The sequence below is a fragment of the Geospiza fortis genome, unplaced genomic scaffold, assembly GCF_000277835.1.
Source record: "Geospiza fortis unplaced genomic scaffold, GeoFor_1.0 scaffold16, whole genome shotgun sequence".
Lineage (NCBI taxonomy): Eukaryota > Metazoa > Chordata > Aves > Passeriformes > Thraupidae > Geospiza > Geospiza fortis.
Window position 1 is genome coordinate 4,048,758 of NW_005054302.1, and position 23,872 is coordinate 4,072,629.

Genomic DNA, 23,872 nt, shown 5'->3' on the forward strand with positions numbered 1-23,872 from the left:
AGATAATAAAAATTAATTCAGTCAGCTTGGCTTTTCCTTATTTTCTTTGTTTCTTTGTCTAATTGTGTTTTCTGTTTGTAATTATTATTCTAATTAGTTGATAAAGATTTATGGCAAAGAATTAATTAAAAGCTATGCACAAGACAAGCTTGTTTGTGTTTTTATAATAAGATATAGCATTTGCTTTCTCATGATTCAAGTGGCAGGTTATGCAAACATTTCTATTTCTGATCCTTCTAAGGCTTTTGTCTCTTGTCTGTTAAGTATTTTGTGGGGGAAAACATGATCATCAAGTCGGCAATCTGCCTAGGATTTCAAAATAGCATGAAAATAAATAATTACACACGATGAAAACATTTAGGATATTACATTGTGATCATTTCATGTCACTGGCAGACCCATTTCAGGAAGAAAAACAACATTACATAAAGTCTAGTGGTACAGTAAACAGGGGGATTTAAAGACTAATGGATATCACTGTCTGTTCTCTCCCTAGGGTAAAGTATTGACTGTAATACTTCAAAATTCTTTTCCTTTTCCTTTTCCTTTTCCTTTTCCTTTTCCTTTTCCTTTTCCTTTTCCTTTTCCTTTTCCTTTTCCTTTTCCTTTTCCTTTTCCTTTTCCTTTTCCTTTTCCTTTTCCTTTCCCTTTCCCTTTCCCTTTCCCTTTCCCTTTCCCTTTCTTCCATGACAGAGAAATCTGCAGGTGTCTGATAAATACTACTTTGGCAATCTGTAGTAGCTGTTTTTGGAACAGAGGACCTAATTACACAGAGGGATTTCCCTTCAAGATAACCTGAATTTGTAACCATCTTACTTTGTTCACCTACCTAATCATCAGGAGGAGCAGAGCTGCTCAGTTCCAGACTCGAGGCCTGAATAGTAGAATGTCTTTGTAATATTCATCATTCTCTTCAGAATCCAAATATATCTGTTATTCCCCTTTATTTATGTCTTTTATGCTTGCTCTGACTATAATTCTAATACCCATCTGAGCTGCTGCTCAGAAGGCAAGTTTTACTTATGTGCTGCATCAAAGGAGAAAGTGAAATTGATCATTAAAAGACAAGGTGACCTAACTGTAATTAATCTACTGTGTTTAAAATAGCCTAGATATGTCTGGCTTTCAGAAGTATTACACTGGTAGAAGACAGTGGCATTAGCATGCTCATGAAACAATTCCTATGCCCATATACATATAGAAACAGAAATTTTTAGCAAGTCCTATTGAACTATATATTTATCTATAATCTTAAATATTTATCTTGACCTCTGATCTTACAAACTGGATCTACTTCATAAAAACCGCAACTTGTAAACCTTTTTAAACAATGTTCAAGAAATGTTACATCTTTGACTTTTATCTGCCTTTGTGCTTGGAAATCCTTGAAGTCAGGAGGGCAACTTCCATCCATTTTCTAGTGTGAACCTGTTTTAATATAACCTGTTTTAATACACCTTGGCTTCTCCCATTTGGGAACTGCCTACTACTGAATGAGTGATACAGGATCTCTGCTTCACATTGCTCTTACCCTGAATTAGTGGGAGTTCAGGCCGGTGAAAATAGACTGACCGAACACATTTTCTCTTTGAGAAAAACAGAGGAACTGTAAGTTCTGTCAGTAAGGAGTCATGGAAAAAACACAGGTTATTCATAATGAAAAATTGCTTGCTCTAATTTGTGACATACAGATTTTATTTACGGGGTGGATCTTGTGGGCGTTATCTTCAACAATACCATAGAAGATAAAAAGGTATTGTACACTATGTTCATGCAAGATGATACAGTTAGATTCACTTCAGAGAAAGGCAGGAATTCTTTAGGGTGGAGTGCTTCATGGTGCAATATGTTTTTGGGAAAGAGAAATGTTTTGCTGTGTAGAAGGAACATGTCCTCTTCTGCCTGTGCCATATCGCCTCTGTGATCCACCTGCTTTCTGAGTGACAGCCTTTTTCCGATGTTTTTCTGTTCCAAGACCATTAGTACTGCTTTCTTCTGTCAGACATTGCATTGTGGATGTCTTCAAGTAAGATGTAAACTGGGCCTGTAAATATTCTATAAAAGATTTTACAATCATGTAGTTTAGAAGTCACAGAGCAAATGGGAGTACATAATGGTCTGTTACTGTGAACAGGGCAAGTGACATCTGAAAGATCCTTAATGTACTTTCTCTGTTTGGCAGGCCTCACTGCTCTATTATGTCAGTCTTTGGGGAAGCACATGAAGAAAAAGATGGCCTGGTTGGATAGAGTCCCAGGGAAAGCAGCCAGACTTGTCAGGGGACAGGAAAGCACAGCTAATGAAAAGAAAATTAAAGGAATGATAGTAACGGTGAGAATTTGTACTTTAGCTGAAGTAAAGACTAATTATGGTAAATATGATGGAGAAGTTCAAATGTTAAGGACAGATATACTCTTAGTGGGATAATTGAAATTTGAAACTACTGCATACCTTAAGAATATATTTTAAAAAGTCGCTTAGGAGCAATATTTGATCCTAGTTGAAAGGAAGGTATTGTACCATGAGCTTTTACAATTTGTTCTTTTCCTATTGACAATGATTTTTGGTAACTACCTGCAACATTTACCTGGAAAAGGCAAAAACTCAGAGTGCCAGTTTATAAGATAGCTGTGCTGATCTTGGCTGGGATAGAGTTAAATTTCTTCACAGTATCTGGTATGGGGCTGTGTTTTGGATTTCTGCTGGACACGGTGTTGATAACAGAGATGTTTTCGTTATTGCTGAGCAGGGCTTACATAGAGCCAAAGCCTTTTCTGTTCCTTGCCCCACCTACCAGTGAGGCAAGGAACAGCCAGGACAATTGACTGTAACTGACCAAAAGGGTGTCCCAGACCATGTGGTGTCATGCTCAGCAATAAAGTTAGGGGGCAAGGTTGGCCAGGGGCAGCTGCTTCTCAGGAACTGGCAGGGCAATGGTCAGCTGGCGGTGAGAATCTCTTTTCATTTGCATCAATTTTCTTTCTTGGGATTCACTTTTTTCTTTCTTATATTTTCTTTACTATTATTATTATTATTATTATTATTATTATTATTATTATTATTATTATTTCTTAACTATTAAGCTGTCTTTATCTGTACTCACACATTTTCTCACTTTCGCCCTTCTGATTCTGTCCCCTATTCCACCTGCAGGGCAGAATGAGAGAGCATCTGGGTTAATCCACATCAGCATCCTTACAGGATCAGACCAAAGATTGAACTAAGCCACTACATCAGCATGACCAAATACCTCTCTGGAGTGCCTCTTTGCAGCTGCATGCTCCATGGAGAGCAAAAAGGAGGAGTTATAGCACTGCATCTAACTGCAGGGTTAAATCTCATGGTGATCACAGCAACATGGTGGGATAGCTGTGTTGGAAGAGCAAGCTAGGAAGACAAGAAGGAGGAATGTAAGAATATGATGCACAAACCAGAACAAGTCCACAAAGGGGCATGTAGCTGATTAAGCACTTGAAGCATGTTCCTTATGAAAGGAAAGGCTTAGAGAGTTAAAACTCTTTATCCTGGAAAAGACTCAGGGGTCCTAATCAGTGTTTATACCTCACAGAAGGGAAGAAAGAAGATGGAGCCAGAGTCTTCTCAGTGATATCCCGTGAGAGGACAAGAGGCAGTGGCACAAGTGGAAAAGTGGGGAATTCTGTTTAAACATAAGAAAAAGCTTTCTAGCTGTAAAAGGTGGTCAAACATTGGAAAAGGTTGCCCAGAGACTTTAGAGTCACCTTTCTTGAAGATATTCAAAACCCACCTGAGAACAAATTGTTCACCCTTCTTGGAGCAGATATGTTGGAGTTATTATATGTTAGATTATCTCCACAAGTCCCTTCTAACCTTTCTGAATCTGGGACTCTATCAAGTAGTGGTAAATAGTGGTGCATGGAGAAACATTAGAGGTACACATTGCTCCTTTTCCTGGTTTGTCCTTTTAGTTTCTGCAATCAGTAGATCAAGTATTAGTCATGTTTAATAGTCATTGATACAATGACTGAAATTTGTTTAATTATTTTAAATCTATTTATGCCTATGATGTCTGTGGCATGTTGTGATAATGAATGCCACAATTTGATTATGCAAAACATAATTCATGCAGCCAGAACTATAAAATCAGGCCAGTGAATTCCCTAAAGCACAAAGTTCTTAGCCATTGATACCAGTTAGGAAGATTGTATGGGAGTAAGAGGGAGAGTGTGGCTCTCTGTACAAACTAAACACTTACATCCCTATAATATTCAGTGCCTTTTGTTTACAGTTGCAGATCACTGAAAAAATCTAGTCTGCTGCTGTGTTTTCTTCACTTTGATCTCTCTGCTCCTTCTTTCCCTTCACTGTCTTTGAAAGGCTTCTCTCTCATTTGTGTAATTTGCAGCTGCTAATGGAGCCATTTTCACTCAGTGCCCACTCTGTCTGAAGCACTAACAGGACTGTTTCTTGCTGAAGGAGTTTTGACTCCAGATGACTTTCATGTGCTTTAAAGAAGATAGTCCAGCAAAGGAGCTAGGGCTGTGGGAAAATAATGTTAGATGAACTTGCCTCTCTGCAACCATGATAAAGGCTTACATCTAAAATAATTTAAAGGCTTACATCTAAAATAGTTAATCTCTGAATTTCTAGAGATCCTTATATACACTTATCTATGACTATTTAAATGTATTATGCCATCTCACATGTTTGAAAGCCTTTCTGTAAAGCCATATGAGTTTAAAAGAATACAGTGCAAAGTCTAGTATTAGAGTATGTTTATACTTGACCAACACAATCTAATTCATGTATTGAGTTAAAGTCTTAGAAAACTACCCTTAAAGCTTTCCTCAAGCAATACAAGATGAATAACTAATGAATTTTCAATAACGTAAAAAATAAATTCTCCTTTTAAAAATGCTTGAAATGCCATTTAAATTACTAAAGCTGTTTTTTTACTGCTGCAGTTACTATAGTCACTACCAAAAATAACAAAGCTTTGTAAATGGTCCTGATCCAGTTGAAGTAAAGATTGTTTTTGTGTGAAAGAACCTGGTTAAGGATTAACTGGAGTTATATTGGATGAAATCCATATTGTTTTTTAAAACTAGCTATCATTATGGACTTTATGTTCTTGCATTTCTCTTCTCTAGTTTGGAACATTATTGTTTTGTTTTAGCACTAATGTACTAGAAAGTACTCCAGCTCTTTTCATGCAATTTTTAAAATTACTTAAATTTTAGGAAAAATTAGAAAAATAAGAAACAAAAGTGTGAAATAGAATAAGACAGAGAAATTGTATTAGAGAGGCCAGATTATTAGTACGTTCCGTGCATTATATGGGAGGAGCTATGGAAGGTAAATTTACTCATTTGGCCTTTAGCTTGGGTATGGCTTTATAGCCACAGCTCTTGTGGACCTATGTAGTTCAAGGAATTCAGCTCTGTATTAAATGGTTGGTTTCCCTGCCTGTCCCCACATGATTGTTATAGCTGGCAGTCTGTGGTGCCACCAGCTGTGCTGCAGGTGTGCTGCCCAGTCTGGTTCACTCCCATCCTTGTTGCACCCAGATCTGCTCATCCTGCTCACATTGAGGCCAGTGGAGAGAGAGGCAGAAGGGCCCAGGTGTGAGAATTCATGCGTGAGTGCCTGTGATGGAGCACGTGTTCCAAAGACTGTACTCAACATTATTATAGTCCATTCAATGAAATGAAAATGTCCATGGAGGCAGCTTTGGAGAAAAAAGTTTAACTAGGATAAACTACAAAAGAGAGACTGGGATTAGGAATATTTCCTGTGAAAATTTTCCCCTGCGTTGCACTGATAAGGGGGTGAGGTGCACGCACAGCAGCCAAAACCAGAAACAGAGTGGGTATAACCCAGCATCCTGCAGAGCCACAGAGCATTAACAGCATTACCTTCACACACCTTTCTGCTTCCCCTGGCCCTCTGTGAATCTGCTGATCTGTAAATTACAGGATGACAAGCGTGCAGGGAGCGCAGCTTTCCCATGTGTGACAGAGTCCAAGCAGATGGATATTTTCAGCCTAAGAGATACAGGAGGGCTGGAATCTGCTGTGTCTGTATGGAGAAGGTCAAAAAGCATCTCTCAGCATCTCCACCGGGACAGCCTTCCCAAGTGAGCAGGAGGGCTGGCCTACTGTGCTGGAGGGGTGGGGGAGAATGCACAGGTCCAACAACACTCTAGCACTGGCTGTCAGAGCTGCTAAGGCTTGCATAGGAGTTACAGGGAATGCTCTTATAGTTCAGACCAGTGCCCTGCACACCCCAAGAATGTTACTGCACAAGGCCCTGGAGAAGAGACCTATGTGAAGAAACAGAGAGGTAGAATAGGTTAGTAAGGACAAACATTGATAATTAAGCCACTTCTTTATTTAATAGCTTTATTTTTACAAACTGAAAAAAAGGCATTTCTCTACATCTCTGTGGAGAAACAAAAGTCAGAATCTTTTGAAATGTTTGCCCCTTTGACAGCCTTTCCTCTCAGTTTAAACTCTGTTGAGTTGCTGTACGCTGTGGCAGAGGGCTTCCAGCACTCAGCTCATTGCAGGAGAGGGAACCAGCGCAGAAGGGGATGGATTTTCATAAATGCATTCTCCCATTTACAAGTACACATAAAAATTTAGCATAGCAGCTAGCAAAATCAAATAACATCTAATATAATGTTTTGCATGGATTTTTCATTAAAAAAATAGGAAGAAGAAAATTACCTTTAATTTGTCAATATCAAGAATGCAGTTTTGAACTGGATAAGGAGAGTATCACAGCTTCTGCCCAAAAGTTTTGGATTACTTTATCCTGTTCTACTAAGAGGTTTCCTAGATTTTTAAATCTCTGATCTCTTTTTTTCATTTTACATAACTCTTCTGAAACTGTTTTGTTCATGGTGAAAAATGAATACAAGGATGAGAAAAGAAGGTTCTGGAAGAAAAGTAAATAAATAAAAGATTCGGTATAAATCCTGTAATATCAGGCTGGCCACATTAAGTAGTAACTATGGAAGCATAAAGAAGTTAATTCCAAATGGAATAGCATACTTCTTATTGCATGAATGTGAAAAAGGTCTCAAAATATTGAGTCTGCCAGAGGCTAGAAGCCAGTCAGGAACTAACAACCGCCATTTAGAAGTGTGAGCAATGCAGAAAGATACACAAAATGTTGTCAGATCAAGCCTCTAGCACAGAGAATCCATTGGGAGCAGATTCTTGTCCTATTGATGTAGAATTGCCAGTCTGTAAGCCAGCAGGGGATTTGCCTCCAGCAGCTTAGCTATAGCTGTCCCCAGCAGACTGGTGAGGAGCGCTGGATTGTGTGTGTGGTTGGGTATCTTAGAGCAGCCTTCTCAGTGAGCTACTGTCTGTGGTCTCACTACTCCTATAGTCTTAATATGCAGCATCTTGAAAGTGTTCCCCATACCCTTGAGAATTTAAAACAAAACCTTTGATCAAAGTGATGTTTGGTAATTGCAGGTTGAGTGTCAGCATCAACAACGAAGACAGTCTTAACACGTGAGTTTTACTGAATACCTACACAATTACACATAGTCAAGAGTTTATTGTTGGCTGTGTGATGGTCAGACACTAAACTGGATCTGCAGATTTGCCAGTCAGTGTGAATGATGCTTCCTCCCAGGCTGCTGGAACAGATATCTTAAAAAATATGAGAGAAATGAAAAGTGTGGGAAATAGAAAGTGCATGGGAAAAAGAAAATCTTCATGCAGAGTTGTTCTCTTTATAATAGAAAATATTTTAAAAGTTGTGCTTGGAAGGCATTTTATGTTCCTGTCTCCTTTTTATTGACAAGAGATGAAGAAGAGGTTTCTGAAGAGAATGCTAGAACTGTATGAAGATACTTACTTGCAGTGATCCAAACACTTCAAAATAATGTCATTGAGATGTAATGGCTATTTTAGAGAACCTATATTAAAGCATTTTAATAAATATTGTACTCTTCAGATCTTTATATTTTTATTCCTGTGTCCATCACAGTTGAATTGCAGATATGAGTAACTTAATATTTGTAAACAAAAGAACTTGAAGGTCAAAGATGATATTTTACAAGATAAAGAACAGGTAATGCTTGTATCTTGAGACTATGCTAACATAAGGCATCATCTATCAGAACCACCATTTTTTTGAAGCAGAACTAAATTGAGCAGGTCAAACCTGCTGTGCAAGAAAAATGCACATTATTCAAGGAAGCAAGGAGATGTTACTGCTCACAGGTTTTACTGTTCTGCTAGTGAAATCTCAGTGTGTCTGAACTCTGATATCCTTGCATCCTGCTGAGATGTGTCCAGCTGTTGGATGGATGAAGTTTTGTACTGGACCAGGATTAACTCGGTTAGAGTTTCTTCCTCTTCTACTTTGCTCCATTTGTCTCCTCTGAAAATGGACATTTTCTTGTTGCTTGTTCTCTGTACACAATGTGACTGCTTATATGCTAGTGATTAACATCAACAGAAAAAACACGTTGAGCAGTGGCATGTGGGAAATACACTTGCAATGTGTGATTTTCTTAAGTGCCACTGGCTTTGGGAGAGTAGTCAGCTGGAAGTCAAGCTGTCCCAAATATGTTCTAGGTCAACACATTTAGTTCTAGTGCTATAGTTTTGAAAATCCTTGCAATTATTTCTACATCTTGTAACTTTTGTCATCAGTTATGGTAGGCATGATTTAAGCATGCTGAATTAAATAAATGTTATTTAAAAAAAAACTGTTCTCAGTAGTTCTCACTGTCTTTTGTGCTAGTTGCTAATGACTATGAGTGTTAATAACCTTTAGAACTGCATTTAGATTTGCTTTTAATACTGTAAATTTAAAAGAAAATAAATCACATTTATAAGAAAGGTTTTTAATTCCCTGTTAACAGTTTTCACCTATTTTTAGGCCGAAGTCTCCAGTTTCCATATCTAGATATTGAATTCATAATGCCTGTGCTAGCTTAAAGATTAATCTGCTTTCAGAAATATCTCTTGTTGTTTAGATATCTAGAGACTGATCATGCTCTGTTTGCCTTCCACTAGAGAAACTGCTTTTAATTCTTTGATAGCAAAGCTGCATCTGGATGTGCCACTCTAATTTGAACAGCTTTCTGAATATTTGTCTGACATGAGTACCAGAAAAATGCTATGTACCAAATTATTACCACTTCACCACTTCAACTGTGTAGTGTCTGTTCATGCACTGTGAGGTTGCCTTTTTGCTCTCAGCCAAAATTAAGTTGCTCTCAGCTAAAATGAAATCACTTTCTGCTCGTACTCAGTTGGTTACTCTGTCACATCCATGCAGTTTTCTCTGCTTTATGGAGCTTTCATCTGCCAAATTAAACAAATTTGTTTTCCCACTCAAGTTTGCAGACACAGGTTTGTCCAAGTTATGTATTTGTTTAGTTAGTTATACCTTTTAAAAGGTACTTAAAATATCATTATGAGTGTAAGAAGATTTTCATGACAGTATGTGGGGGAAACAAGCAGAGATCTAAAATTCAAGTGCTCCCTTCTTATTCCTTGTTCTTGTACTACAGGTTCTGAATCTAAAAGTGTGATGTGCCAAAGATAAATAGAGATAAGGTGCCAGAGGCTGTGTTAGCTTCACTAAGAGGTTTTGCATGTGTACCAAAATAAGCGTAATGACAAACGGTCTTAGCAATATAGTTCCTCTAGCTGTCCATCTACCCATAGCTGCCTGATATTTTCAACCAAGCAGTCTGAGGAAAAAGCTGAAGTTTCTGAATTGATTGTGCTGAAGGGAGCTGAATCAATATTTGGGGGTCGATTCTTGTTTTTGGTTTGTTCTTTTCATTTTCTGCATAACCAGAAAATGTCGTTCTGCAAGTCTAGTTCAGATTTTCAGGGTCAGTTATGGAAGCACCAGGCACCAGGGAAAGTGTCAGTTTTGGTTTACATCTGACAACAGCCCCAGATATTGTACTGTCTGAAATATTAGAGAATGGCTGAGTTGATTTCTTCCTCAAGTATAATCGACTTTACAACTGTTACAAAGTCTAAGATATCTTATATAGGGAAATGTTCCCTGCAGAATTTCAGAAATCATTATTGGCTCCATCCTTGTGCTGTATTCCTCTTTTAAACATTTTTCAAAATTTACAATTCTGTGAATCTAAATGAAGTCAAACTGGTACAAAACTGATGTAAAGGAATGGAAGACAATGGAAGACCAGATCCTCTCTGAGTGCCCTGATGTATTGTGACTGGAGTACTCTGTTCTGCCATTTAGAGAAGATAATGTAACTGTGAAAATGTCATGTTCATTATCAAGAGCTGAATGTCATCATCCTTTGACCTCAGAGTTCTGTAAAGTTTGTTAACTATAAAAAAAAAGCTGTTGTGTTTTCCTTCCCTATTTGTCCTCTGAGTAGAGTTCCTGCTGCTTTGGGAACAGCACTGACATTTGCTTGAGAACTTGGTGGCAGGCACAAAATCACATCCTGAAAACAAACATGGAAATTTGTTGAAACATGCTGACAGCTAGATACTTTCAGCTGTGCTACTTTTAAGATTTCTGTAGACAGATGTTTTGTAGAAAATTGATGTTACAGAAGAGATGTGAACAATATGGATAATACGGACTTCTTGATGCTCATGAATTTCTTGATTTCTCATAGATTCTGCTCTGAGTCTGGGCAGGAGTGAGAAAGATGATGAGTTCTGTACATGGTAGCTTGTCTGGCAAGTGATTGACTTGCACAGCCTCTAGAAAAAAACCCGGTGTATTGCAAATGCTAATGCAGTCTGTGACCTTTGCATAATAAGAACATTGATAACAGATTTTCCAATGGTGCACTCATTAATAAAGTGTAGGAAATGGGACTGGTGTGATGGGTGTGAGGCAGATAGAATTAGCGAGGATCTTTAATCATCTCTTCTTGATGACTGAACTCTTTTGCACATGTTAATCTTGGAGGCATGGGCTGGCGTTATATATCAGATCTCTACAACGTTACTGATATCCCAGAAGGCCAATACATTTTCCAGTATGATGCTAAGCACCTTTCTACCTGGCCTGATGTCTGAGAGACCAAAGGTCGTGAATTCTAACACACATGAAGACAAACACAGATAGGATATATGCATTAAGAGATGCAGTTTCCCGTAAGGATGAAGGATTACCATTGCAGAGTATTTTCTAGAGTTGTCCAGATTTAGAAGTCACATTGGCAACAATGTCCACTTAGAGCAGGACACGAATTAATTAATTTTTGTTGAACTGTTCCGGCAATGATCTCTAATGATCTGCTACCTTGTGTTGAATCTTCCTAACACGAAGCAGGATATTGACTCTGTTTGCCTGGGGAGGAAGTCACTGCTCCTGGGAACAGTGCTTTCTAGAAAAAAGGTAACACTTGAATGTGATAGATGGCATGTGTTTAGGCAGTACTTAGAGGCATTAGGGGTGTATTAGAACTCTGTGTACTGTGCACAACAAAATCCTTCTGTAGCAGAGTTCATCTGGAGGAGAGTATTAGGCCATGCAAGGATTCAGCAGAATAAAAAAAAAAATAAGGCAGTAAATGAAGGAAACACAATCTATGATCAGCACATGGAATTTAGCCTTCATTTAGATGAGAATGAGGCCAATGCTAGAGGCATTGCAAATCTAACTGGTATAGAAATAGCCCAAGAAAAGTAAATATTAACCTGTAAAGCACTGAAGAGGACCTTATTGCAACTGTATAAATATGTGAGAAGGCTGAATGCAGGCCCACTGCTTTTCTTAAAGGTAATTTGATGTTCTTTTTGAAATGTGGATCCGAGACATCTTTGGTAGAGTTCTCTGGTCTCATAATGCCTTCATTTTTTACTTCACTACAGACTTATTTTGGTGCCTCTTTAGTGGCACAAGGCTTTACATTCACTCAAATATTTCCTGGAAAAGGTTAGTTTTAGATCAAAATTAAGTTCAGGAGTGGACTGAGTAATCAGCTAAGGCTGGGGATGTTGATAGTGATCTCTTTGTTGACAATGTGGAAAGGTGTAATTATTGTAATTATTATTTCTGGAATTAGTTTAGATACTGTCAATTTGTTGCCAAATGTGTGTGGCATATACAATATTTTAACAAAATAAATGTTGCCATAGACACATATTAAAAGCACGCAACCCTCTAAAGACTGAAATGCAATCTGTAATGAGAAAAAAAGTCCAAAATAAAGAACAAAGAGCTGCACAAGGGATTTCAGTGTGGAGTCTGCTCTGAATTTCTCCATGTAACACCTATTACTTCAGCTTCGTGTTTCAATTACCTATAAGAGAGATTGAGAATTAAGATTACTGTAAATGTATATTTTTGGAAATAAAGCTGTAAAAAAGTAAAAAGAGCAAAGTGATGAAAAGAGGCCTGTTTTCAACAAACCATGTTACTTATGTGCTCACACGGTCCCACTCCTTGAGTGCTCATGGTGCCTGGCTCTCCTCTCTGAGTGTACTTGACAACGCCTTTGTCAAGTATGGATGACCAGGCTCTGGAACAGATTGCCCAGAGAGGTTGTGGAGTTATTCAAGACTGTCTGGGCACAATCCTATGCCATGTGCTCTAAGAAGACTCTTCTTGAGCAGGGAGGTTGGACCAGATGACCCTGCCAGTGCCCCTTCCCACCTGACCGATTCTGTGATTCTGTGATCATGAGCTGTTTACTTTAAGCAACAGATCCAAAACACCCAGAGTTGCCCTTCAGCCTGTGTACACAACCTTCATCCAGTGTGGATGGATGGATGGATGGATGGATGGATGGATGGATGGATGGATGGATGGATGGATGTAGGACATATTCCCCTGCTCTGAGATCACAGTGGAATATCTGAGCCAGAGTGGTACCAGGATGTTTGGATAGCCTTTGCCAGTACTATGCATATTTAGAGAAAGTAGTTTTGTCTTTCAGCTTCTACTGTACGTACTTGCAGCCAGTGTGTGTGCTTAGATCTTTTTGTCCCTTTCTCATTAGACAGCAAAAGTTGTCCGCAGCTGCTGAGTTGCAAAGAGACCCCAGCACCATGCTTTGCTCCATGGACATGTACAAACACTCAGCATGCCAGGAAGAGGAGCCAGAGGAGCTGTTTTCCTCTGCACACAGGGTGTTCTCCTTCTTCCACATTGCTGCAGCCCTGCCTCTTCTTCTGCTACCTGAGCTGCATTTCCAGATGCTGTTGGCGGTAAGGACAGTGCATGGCCCTGTGTTACCCACCCAGGCCAATGGGAGGTCCTAGCCTTTGGCCTGGCAGCAGGTGTTATGGGGTCTAAGTACAGTGTGCCCTCAATGGCCAGGAGTTATTTTTGGGAATGGATACCATGGGACTCAGAACTCCCAGGGTTGGTCCAGCTCCTCTCATCATCAGTAACAATATGGAACCCTAAATGCCCTATCCTGGGTGCATTTACATTCACACTTGGGTTTCTGTGCTGCAGTGAGAAAAAAAGCCCAGTGTGGGCATTCTTCAGGTCAAAACCTTAATGGGACGGGAAATTACATTGCTCCTGCCACTGTGTTCTTGAGGAGAAGGAACTAATAAGGTTTTTGGGGCAGCTTGTCAGATTGAAGAAAAAAATTACCAATTCCCTCTCAAACAAAGACTGTATCCACAAAGCCATCTTCCTACTAGTACAGTTCTGAGAGGGCCTTGGGACTGACTCTAGCAAGCAGCTTTTTGATTCATATCTGTTCTTTATGAATCTATAAAAGGATTCTGGAGGGTCTGAGATGCTGGGGGGTAGCCTTCCCTCCATGAGGCAGCCTTTTCCAGGGGACAGACAAATGTGTCCAGAAGCTGGAATAGATCATGGAATCAAGAAAAAAAGGTGTCCATTTAAATTTTTATACGCTTACTGCTGGCCTTCACACTTTCCTTCTGTTGTTGAACTTATTGAAATTCTCCCATGACTGTCAGGTAATAGACCGCTTCCCCCCTCCAGTGCAAATTACATGTATCAAATGTCTCACAGATCTCTAGCCAGTATGTAGCATCCCCCATATGTGTTCTTCAGCACATATCATATGAAGACTTTCCTAAGGTGTCCAGGGAAATAGGAAGGCTCTCTTCACTCTATCAGCAGACTCCCTTCTCCCTTGGGACAGTCAATTGCTGTTATGTCGCCTGAAAGCACTGGCCTCTGCAGCAGCTCTGTGGTGCTCTAGTGGTACTTTCTGTCCTTCATCAAGATCTGGTGTTAAGAGGATCTTCCCTAGTCAGGGTTCTGGCAGCCTGTACAATAAATCTATATAGAGTCAGATTTTTGTGTGCCTATTTGGTAGCAAAGGGAAAATGTATTCAGTTTCCATTATAGAGACAACAGAGGAAATCGTACAGTTTATTATGAGACATTCTAAGAGTGTTTAGGAGAAATCTCATGGTTAGAATGCCATGACCTGATTATTTGTGAAGTCACAGAATATACTGTGTTCCAGGGGACTGAGTGGATATAATGATCAGATTGCAGCTCTGGTACATAGTATGCTGGAAAACACTTGCTCTTACTTCATTATTTTCTAAAGCAATTCAGGTTCTTCCTCTATTTGCATCTACAGGCCTCTGGCTTATTTTCAAAAGTGTCATTCCCATTTATCCAAAAGGTAATTTTGCTTGACTTCAGATTGATTTCAGGGTTGGTGTTTATAATTATAACAGATATTTTCACCACACACAGGGGTTGAAAATTACAGTGACACAATCTCTGGGAAATGACATGAGCTACGTTAACCATAGAAGAATATTTCTTTGGAATTAGACAGTTATGATTTCCCTCCTTTCTGTAATTTTAGGTTGACCTGTACCGAACTTGATCTTTCATTTTCTCCCTTGATCACTTAGCGTGATAAAACTCTTCTGCATTTCTGCAGTCAGCTGGCATCTGTATTACCTTGCACACCTTGGTATTCTTAACAAACATTGACAACCCTTATACATATTTATCTATCTCTTTAAAGATACGGTGAAGCCCCAGACAGGGCTTCATAGCAACTTCCCAGTCATAAAAAGTAACTAAATATTCTTAGCCTTTGTTTTCTAATCATGTAGCCATGCAAAGACCTTTTCTCTTGTCCATTTTAGCTTGTTTCTATAAAAGTGTCTCATAGTAAGCCCTGCCAAATTTGTTTTGGAAATGAAAGTAGATTATATTAAATGCATCTTCTTTGTCCACATGTTTATTAAAGTATAATCAGGGAATTCTGGCAGATTTCTGAGGCTTGATCTCTGTAAAGACTGTGTTGATCTGCCCCACTTTGTACCTGCTAATTCTATTCCTGAGAAGAATTGCTACCAATTTCCTCAGTGAAATGTTGAGGTTACTTGCTTAGAGTTCCTCAAATCTCTTTTGAAAACCTTTATAAAAAACCACTGCCACTGTTCTGCACATGAAACAGCTTTAAAGGATTTAGTGGTTTGGCTTTTTTATCTTTGAGAGTACCTTTAGCAATTGCGAGTTCCTATTGTCCTGTCCTATGTGGTTGTTGTTGCTCTTTCTTTTTCTTCACTTCCTAACTACTGCTTCTGACACCTTGGCTTGAGACACATCTTCCACATGCTTACCATAAAAAATTTTCTGATGGGTTCCAGGATATCCTCTCCTGACCACCACCCTTTCCCAACATGTGCAGTTACAAAATACACGTGGTTTTTGGCTGTGATTTCATTATGTTTCTGTGTCTTTCTGTTGTAGCTTGATCATCTATTGTCTCTGTAGAGTGTCTATTTTTGCTCTTATTATTGTGTTTGAAAATTTATGATATTTTTGTTTCTTGCCACATTTCAGTTCCAGTTATTTCCTCTCTCTGTACCTGAACTCTACAAAATATTGCAGCTATCATCACAAGAATTGTTGCTTGTGTACATGTCTGCTTTTCATTCTTTTCTTGTTTACAACAAGGCAAGCTAAGAACAACACTAAAATCAGTAGAGCTGTTCAGTGATCTCTTCAAAGGAAAAGAAGATTTAGAAACCTTGAATTTGCCAAAGAATTTCTGTGACCTCTAGATACAAGAATCTCATATCTGTTGGCCTGGCAACCCCGGGATGTGGTCGTACCTCAATCTTTGATAAAGAAATAATGATACATAACATTTCAGCCTCATGCTCTTTTGTAATCCTCTTTTTGATTCAGAACATAACAAATATCTGACACGTGTTCAAAGACACACTACAAGGCTTGGCATCTCTAAGTCTTTGTATCTAAATGCTTACTTGCCTCTCCCCACCACCGCTGAAGCTGAGTGAGGGGACCATGAATCCTTTGGCAGAGAAACTCCCATCCAAGTAGCTACTTGCACCAACTACAGTCCAATCAGTTCTGTTTGGAACTGATTTAATGAAAATTTTACGAAAACTGAATTTTATGAAAAAAACTGCTCTTCAGTTTTTGAGTGTGTTGGTTTTTGCTAAGGTCATCCAGATGACTTCCAAAATATGGGGCCCAAAATCAGCAGGAGCATTTGAGATTTTGGGCTTGTCACTCTCGCTTTCAGCTAGAGGAATACTGTAAAGAATAATATTACTGAAAGTAACACAAACATAGCCCAATACATCACGTGTACATAGTGAAATGTCTTCAGGCAAAACTGGCATTTCAGGCTTTCCCTTTCTAAGGCTCATTCATGAACATGATATTGAGCTGGCTAATCAAGTTTGAAAGGCTGAAACACCCATTCTTTGCTTATGAGCTTTTACTGGAAGCCCAGCAGCTGAACAGAGTATGTTAATCTTAAAATATGAAAATGGAAAGATTTGAGGAGTCTTTTTGTTCCCTGCCTTACCTTTCAGACCTCTGGCACAATTCCATCTATTCTGGATTACAGATGAAATAATTTAATGAGGAAAATGTGAGAATATAAGATGTGTGGATAAATGGTTCAGAAATTAAGTTTATGAAACTTTTCAGGCCCTATCACTGGCAAATTTTACAATTAGTGAGGCAAAGCAAGCAAAATCTTACCTCTTTTGCAAAGAGTAAAAGCAGATCAGTTTTGAACAGACTGGTTTCACAGATTGTCTCAGATGAGTGACAGGGAGTTCTGATGTCTGAACTACAGTGAAAACAAATAGGAAAAAAAGGTATTCCTCTCTCTTCTCCAGTTAAAATTAATTTGGGAAAATTTACAGCCTTTGCACCATAGAAAGGAAGTCATTTGAGTAAGAGGTAAGAAGAGGATACCTGACATATGGCTTTATTAAAGTGTACTATCATAATATCAATTTGTAGGAACAGTAATTGCCATACATTGTACTAATGTGGCATCTGCTTATAGGACACGTTGCCTTTGATTAAGTTCTTCAGAATTACATACCTATAAAAGATGCAGAAGGTGATATATTTAATTTTGGCCCCAAGAAGAGGGATCCTGCTGGTTTGCATGGATGTTCTGGAGATATATGATCTCATCTGTATATCCAGGAGTTTGACTTTGTTCCCACTTTGTCTTCTGACTCTTCTTCAACAAAACACAATGGAGACCTTTCCTATTTCCTTTATTTAGCTGAAAACTACAGGAATATCTCCTTCCCTGAAGGAAACTCATTGTGGCCTTTGGTTGTGTGGCTTGCTGGAGTCACCTCTTTATGCAGCAGAAGTCCCATGGTTTTTCCTCACTAACCAGAAGAACCCTTCAATCAACAGTACTCAGAACAGTTGGGATGTTGTCCATGATGGGTGAGACATTCCCACTATGAGAAAGAAAGATCCCCATTTTCAGTGTAGCTCTGTACTGGTACCTTGTTTAAAAATGCTAGAGAGGCCAGCATCTTAAAAACTATGGCAACGAGGGAGGGGTACAGGGAGGGGTACAGCTCTCCTTCCTCTGAGTAAGCAATAAGTGAGACATGTATGTCAAGGGTCATCCTAAATGCTCACATGACATGAAGAAATGCTTTGTGGGAATAAGAACTGATAAGTTACAGAAGAATCACTTCTGAACAGAAGCAGGATGAACACCGAGACTTGCAACACTGACAACTGGCAGCCTATAAAATGTATTTAAAGCAAGAAAATGTGTATGCAATCATGTAGTTATAAGGAGGCAGATTTTGTTGTTCTCTTGGTGTTCTTCCTCCTTGACTTCATAGAATCATTTAGTCCAACCATTTACCTAGCTCTGCCAAGGCTGCTTTTACTGCTCTGCCTAGGGTTAGGGTTCCGCCTAGGGTTAGGGTTCCAAAAACCACAAAGCCCGGGGCTCCAAGCACACTGCAGCTGCAAAAGTCATGCCAGGGGGAACACAGAACTGCCACAACATGGTTCCCTCCATACCTTTCTCCTTTGAGCCATCCTTAGCCAATCCAAATATTCTTGCCTGATATTCATGACCTCAGGATTTGTTCAGAAGTTGAAAACAGGTTGCATCAAGACAGAGGATGAAGATAAATTGATTGCAATATGAAGACAAGATTTTTTTTAAAAAGTGGGTCTCTTTCGACTGCTAGCAGATGGCAATGCACTCCACTTCTCAGCAAATTCTTTTAGCAGGCTCTCTGAACAAATGCACGAGGGGGTGGAAGTTATGATGCATTTCTAAAATAGGAAAATAACTTATAACTCAAGCTTTATATATTTTAAGCTATTATGAGCAGCTGTGAAAACACTTGTTTATTTTGACTATTTGCCTTAGCTTCAAAATTTGTAATTGGAATGAGAAATCACAGGGTGTTCCCTTTCTATTTCCTTTCCTAAGGATTTTGTTCGAGGCTTTTTTACCCCTGTAGATTCCAGAGGTATAAGTAATGCAATAAAAACTTGATCTAAATCTCACTGAAATTGGCAAGTGGCTATCCATGGGCTTTATGGGGCTTTCTCATGGACTTTCTCTAGCTTTGGACCAACGCAGATGCTTTCCTGTTTTCACATGCACACGAAAAGCTTTGCCTATTTTGAAGTCTTGTTAGGAAACTGGGGCAAGACTCGCCTCAGTTTCAGGCTCTGACATGCCTGCAAAAGTTGCACATCTGTGACCTTCCAGTAACAGCTCTGTCTACCAGGGTTTAAACTGAAGTAGAAATGGCAGCATGAGGGGCCTAATGTCTGATCTGAAATAGATTTTAGGAAGATACTGAACTCTCGGATTGTGCTACTCTGAGTATGCACCAAAGCACAGGGTAAAGCAAAGAGGACTTGTGGTTCCACCAATCCAACTAGGAAGTTTTGGCAGTGATAGGGTAGAGCCTTCTGAGTTGGTTGTTGGATTTGGAGACATAAATTTCCTCCACAATCCAAGTGTGAACACTTCTGCATCCTGCTATTTTAGTATTTTCCTCATATAGTGTGCCATCTGCTTCACTCACTTCATTTAGCAACGGAATGAAAAAGTTGTTTTAAAATCCAAATTGGGACTGTAAAATGATTCATGACCAGGTATAACAGGAATAGTTCAAACAAAAGTCATTTGAGAGGCTGTTTAAATTTTGGGAGTAGCTTTCCAGAAGGTACAGGAACCTGCACATTCAGATCACCAGAAGAAATTAATTCTATAAATACGAAGGAACCACAGATTGAAATGTAGTGATGAGCAGTTCCATGAAACTGGCTTCATTATCTAGAAATGAGGAAGGAAAAATCTTCTTCTATGCACCTACATAATCCTGTACCTGAGTGGGGCTGCTTTGGGAGTTACAGGTGTCTCACTATTACTCTCCAAGATATTTACTTGTATTACATGACAGCAGCTCCTCAGGGAAATACATTGATTCAAAAAATGTCACGTTGACAGTGGTAAAAATTTCTAAGAATTTCTAGGCTCTTAGGATTTAATTTTTGATGTTGCCACTTGGTGTTTCACAATAAAGAGTTTTTCGTTGTTCTGCCATATCAATCCTGTAAAATTATTACAAAATGAACTCAGTTAATAATTCATCTCTTCCTCCTGTACATTTTTTATAGACAAATGGACAAAATTCTGTATTTGTAATACTTTATATTTAGCTTTTTTGGGATTCATGAACTAGATAATTTAATATTTTTTTCTCATTTTGTGTTTATTTGGTTTAGTTTTTTTCCAACTAAAAATATGGTTAAACTTCTCATTCAATTTAAATAATTAAATTGAAAAAAAATTGCTTAGTACCTACATGTTCCAGAATTACTTTCAACACTGTTGGGAAAATTCTCTCTCCTTTAAAAGCATCAGCAGCAGGAGGAAACATTTTAACTTTTCAAATGTAATCCTTGAAAATAGTTTCTCTTGAAGTGGGAGCATACTTTGCACATTTTTTTTCATGATCTTGAAATAGTTTAATATTTTGAGATCAAGATTAAAAATAGCAGAACTCATGAAGCCCATTGGTTACTGTTGATAACAGTTATGGATAATTCTGGCCAGTGAAGGCTTGCCATCATGTTACCTTCTCCAAAATCTGAATAAACACGTGCATACAACTAGGTTGTCTCGAACTTTCATTTACCAACAACACTGAATACTATGAATTCCCTTTTCCAGAAGTGTATTAAACTAGTGATTTTCAGTGCTTGTAAAACAATTCCCTTTTACATTTCCTTTACAATTTTCAGTCATTTATTGTTTTTTATAATTTTGTTTTTAAGTTTTTTGTTTACTCTGAACTGTTTCACGTGTGGCAGTGAAATGCCACTTGAATGCCCAGTTACTGTTCCATAGGCATCAGAGTCCACAAATATCTTGGACTGGGTTCACCATTTTTAAGAAAATATGTGGGGTTTGATATAATAAAATAATTTTCAGGCATGAAGTCAACAAACATAGTGGATTTTTTTGTCTGTGGAGCTTAAGTACTCTTTTCATACAGTGTGATAGGGATATTATTTGTAATTGTCAATATTGTCTCAGAACTCTACAATCTATAAAAAAAGTAAAAAGTATTTTTCTTTGCCCAAATTATCTTTCAGTGGATTTTAATATCGTATCTAAACAGGCTCATTCATCTTTAGCTGTATCTTGCACCATATTTTAATGCATTAATACTCTTACATCTGTATTTTAAAGAATGACTTAGCAGAAAGCAATATAGTTTCTATTATGCAGTCTTTGTCAGATAGGAGCTTTCCATATTGAACAATGGAACACAGGATCTGGTAATTTATTAAATAGCAAAGTCAGTCTAGTCCTTGTTGTACATCATATTAAAGTGGCTTAGAAGCTTTGGAAAGAATTGTAAATTTTGAGCTCACTACAAAAATTAACTTGTCCTTCTTCTCAAAATACTGTAATACCACATTACTTCAGTCAAACAAGTAATTTCCCAAGCATGCTGCTCAAGTAATAAAAATTCTTCTTTCTTCCATTTTGAAAATAATTTTTTTACTGACACCTTTCAAAATGGCATTTAACAATAAGCAATCAGCATTTTTAAAATAATGGCTTCTTCTTTCATTCAATCACTATGTGCCTGAGTATTTATCACCTTTGAAAACTTCTACCAGCACGTGTTTTTCCTTTATCTCTAGGCTTCACCCTTATGAAGCCAAACAACTTAAGGGTTATGGTGTACATACATGTTATGCCATTCTAGCAGATTCTTCATTCCTTCTTTTCAAAAGTTTGTGGTTAGGAAAGCTTTTTATGGATGTGAAATAAATATTTTTATAATCAGACATGCTGTAATCATTGTTACTGGTGCCCACCCAAACCTCTTGCAGGGCCAGTGGTGCTCGTGTTTAATTCCTTCTGGAGTCAGTGGCATCTGCAGGGGAGACACTCCTTAGGCTTTTGTAGCTCTGGAGTGAGGTGTCTGAAGGAGATGAACAGAAGCTCCCCTGTCCTCTCCAGTTTATTTCAGATCCATCTGCCTAATTTTCTTTATAATCTTTTTGGTTCTTGTTTTCAATTTAATTTCTGGTGATGTTCATTCGTTCTTTTGAACATTTCTCACCTCTTTGCCATCTTAGACCTCATCCCAGGTCTACAGTCCTCTTGCCCAACCATCTGCCTCATAATAAGCTCTTCAGGTCATTTGAGTAAAACATCAATAACAACCATTTTCTTTTTATTTCTTCATCTTTACAAAACTAAAGTCTTTAGGTAAGTATAAAGAGGTAAATCAGAATGCAAATAAATACAGATTGAGCAAAGTTCCTGTAATTAAATATATGGCACTGAGCATGCAAATAATTACCCTGTAAGTTTTTGGGTTGTTATACTGGTGTAATGCTAGCTAAATTCTCCTGCTTTAAGTAGTGAATGATGTAAATCTGACTAACAAGCAGGAGGAATTCCTCAGAGCTGATGTCAGCAAGAGACTTTCAGTAATTTCAGAGGGGAAATATTGGTAAGCTGAAAAAACGTTTTCATTATGTTCATTATTAGGATTGGGAGAAATAGACCTATTATTCCAAAGCCTTTTTAAAAATGTAGTTGCACAGCATTAAGACAAAATTGAAGGGAACTTCTTTGAGGTAACAGAAACTCCAAAATTATTCTTATCCAAAGACATATTTTACTGTAATACCTAAAGCACAGCTCCCTTGGACTGTTTTCTATTGTGGCAGCAGAACATTTTTCATTCTTACACCTTCCAGTATACAGATGGCCTGTGTCAATGCAATCACCTTTCTCACTCAGCAGAGAGGAGAACAGATGATAGAATTTAAATTAGAAATGTGAAAGTGCCAAGTAAGAAAGCGCGCGCGAGAAATCTGCTCGTTTCTCTCACCTCCAAGTCTGCAGCAGCCTCTGTGCACAAAACCTGCAGGTCTGTGGTCTGCAGGACCCTGAGGGGTGGCTGTCAGAGTGGCTGGAAGCCACCAAAAGGCAAGCTGGTAGGCACTGGCTTCAAACAGACCTTGATGTGTCACACAAGGAAAAAGAGTACAGCCTTCAAAGGTGCAGTAATGGAAATGGGGTAAAAACCTAGAGGGGAACAATACAGAACAGAAGTAATAGAAAAGTATCTTGTGCAGTAATGTAGGAATTCAACAGCAAAAAAGACCTAACCAGAGAGAAAGAGATATGTTGTTAAGGGCTGGTTGAAATTAGTAGCCACCATGGGACCAGTGTGAGGAGCAACTGTATTACAGCTGTGAAACAGACAATTTTGTTCAAACAATGAGCAAGGCAAGATATTTCCACTGGATATAATCTCACCAACAAGTGTGCCCATGGAGTGTAACTCTCTGCTTAAGATGGGAATGCTCAAGGAGGAGTTGATTGCAGAGGAGTAGACACTGTTTAAAAAGGGCTGTTTGCATGATGGAGGAAATAGAGGGGATCTTCTTCGAGAGAAATAAAAAAGATTCTTCAACTGAACTGAATTTAGAGAGTGGCCATTATTGCTTTCCATAATTTAACTGGAGGTGGCAGGAAGGAGAGCAAGACATAAAAGAGAAACATAATACTGGAGAAGAAATAGGATTATTTAAACTATATATACAATTTTGTCACAAAACCTAGTCTTGTCTTGAAAATTCCCAGCCACACAGATGAAATTATTTTCCTGGAAATAGGGCCCTTCAGGCAGTAATTCAGTTTTGCACCAAGGACAGAGGAGATGCCATAAAAGAGCAGGAAAGGATGGGCACCGGGAGTCTTCCTAGGTGGCTCTGGGGTTTTGCGGGTGCATCAGGGAGAGGCTGGGAAGGGCTGGCCAGTTCTTGTGGGGCTGTGGGAAGTGGGGCTAAAAAAAGTTTTAGGGAAAGCTTTGAGTCAGACAACAGGCCAGTATCTTTCTAGGAATTTAAGTTGGTCAACTGGGAGGTCTGGCCATACGTTGTTGGGAAACTTCGGATATGGGTAAGGTGATGGGAGACACCAATTTCTGTGGGCTGGGGAAGACTCTTTTTGTAGGTGGGGAGTTTTTCATTGTTTTCCTCCTGTGCTCTTCAGGAGAATGGAAAGCCTTAGCCCACCTCCTTACCAAGGTTCGACAGACCCTCCCCTACCTCTTCAGTTGCCAGCCTACTCCTTATC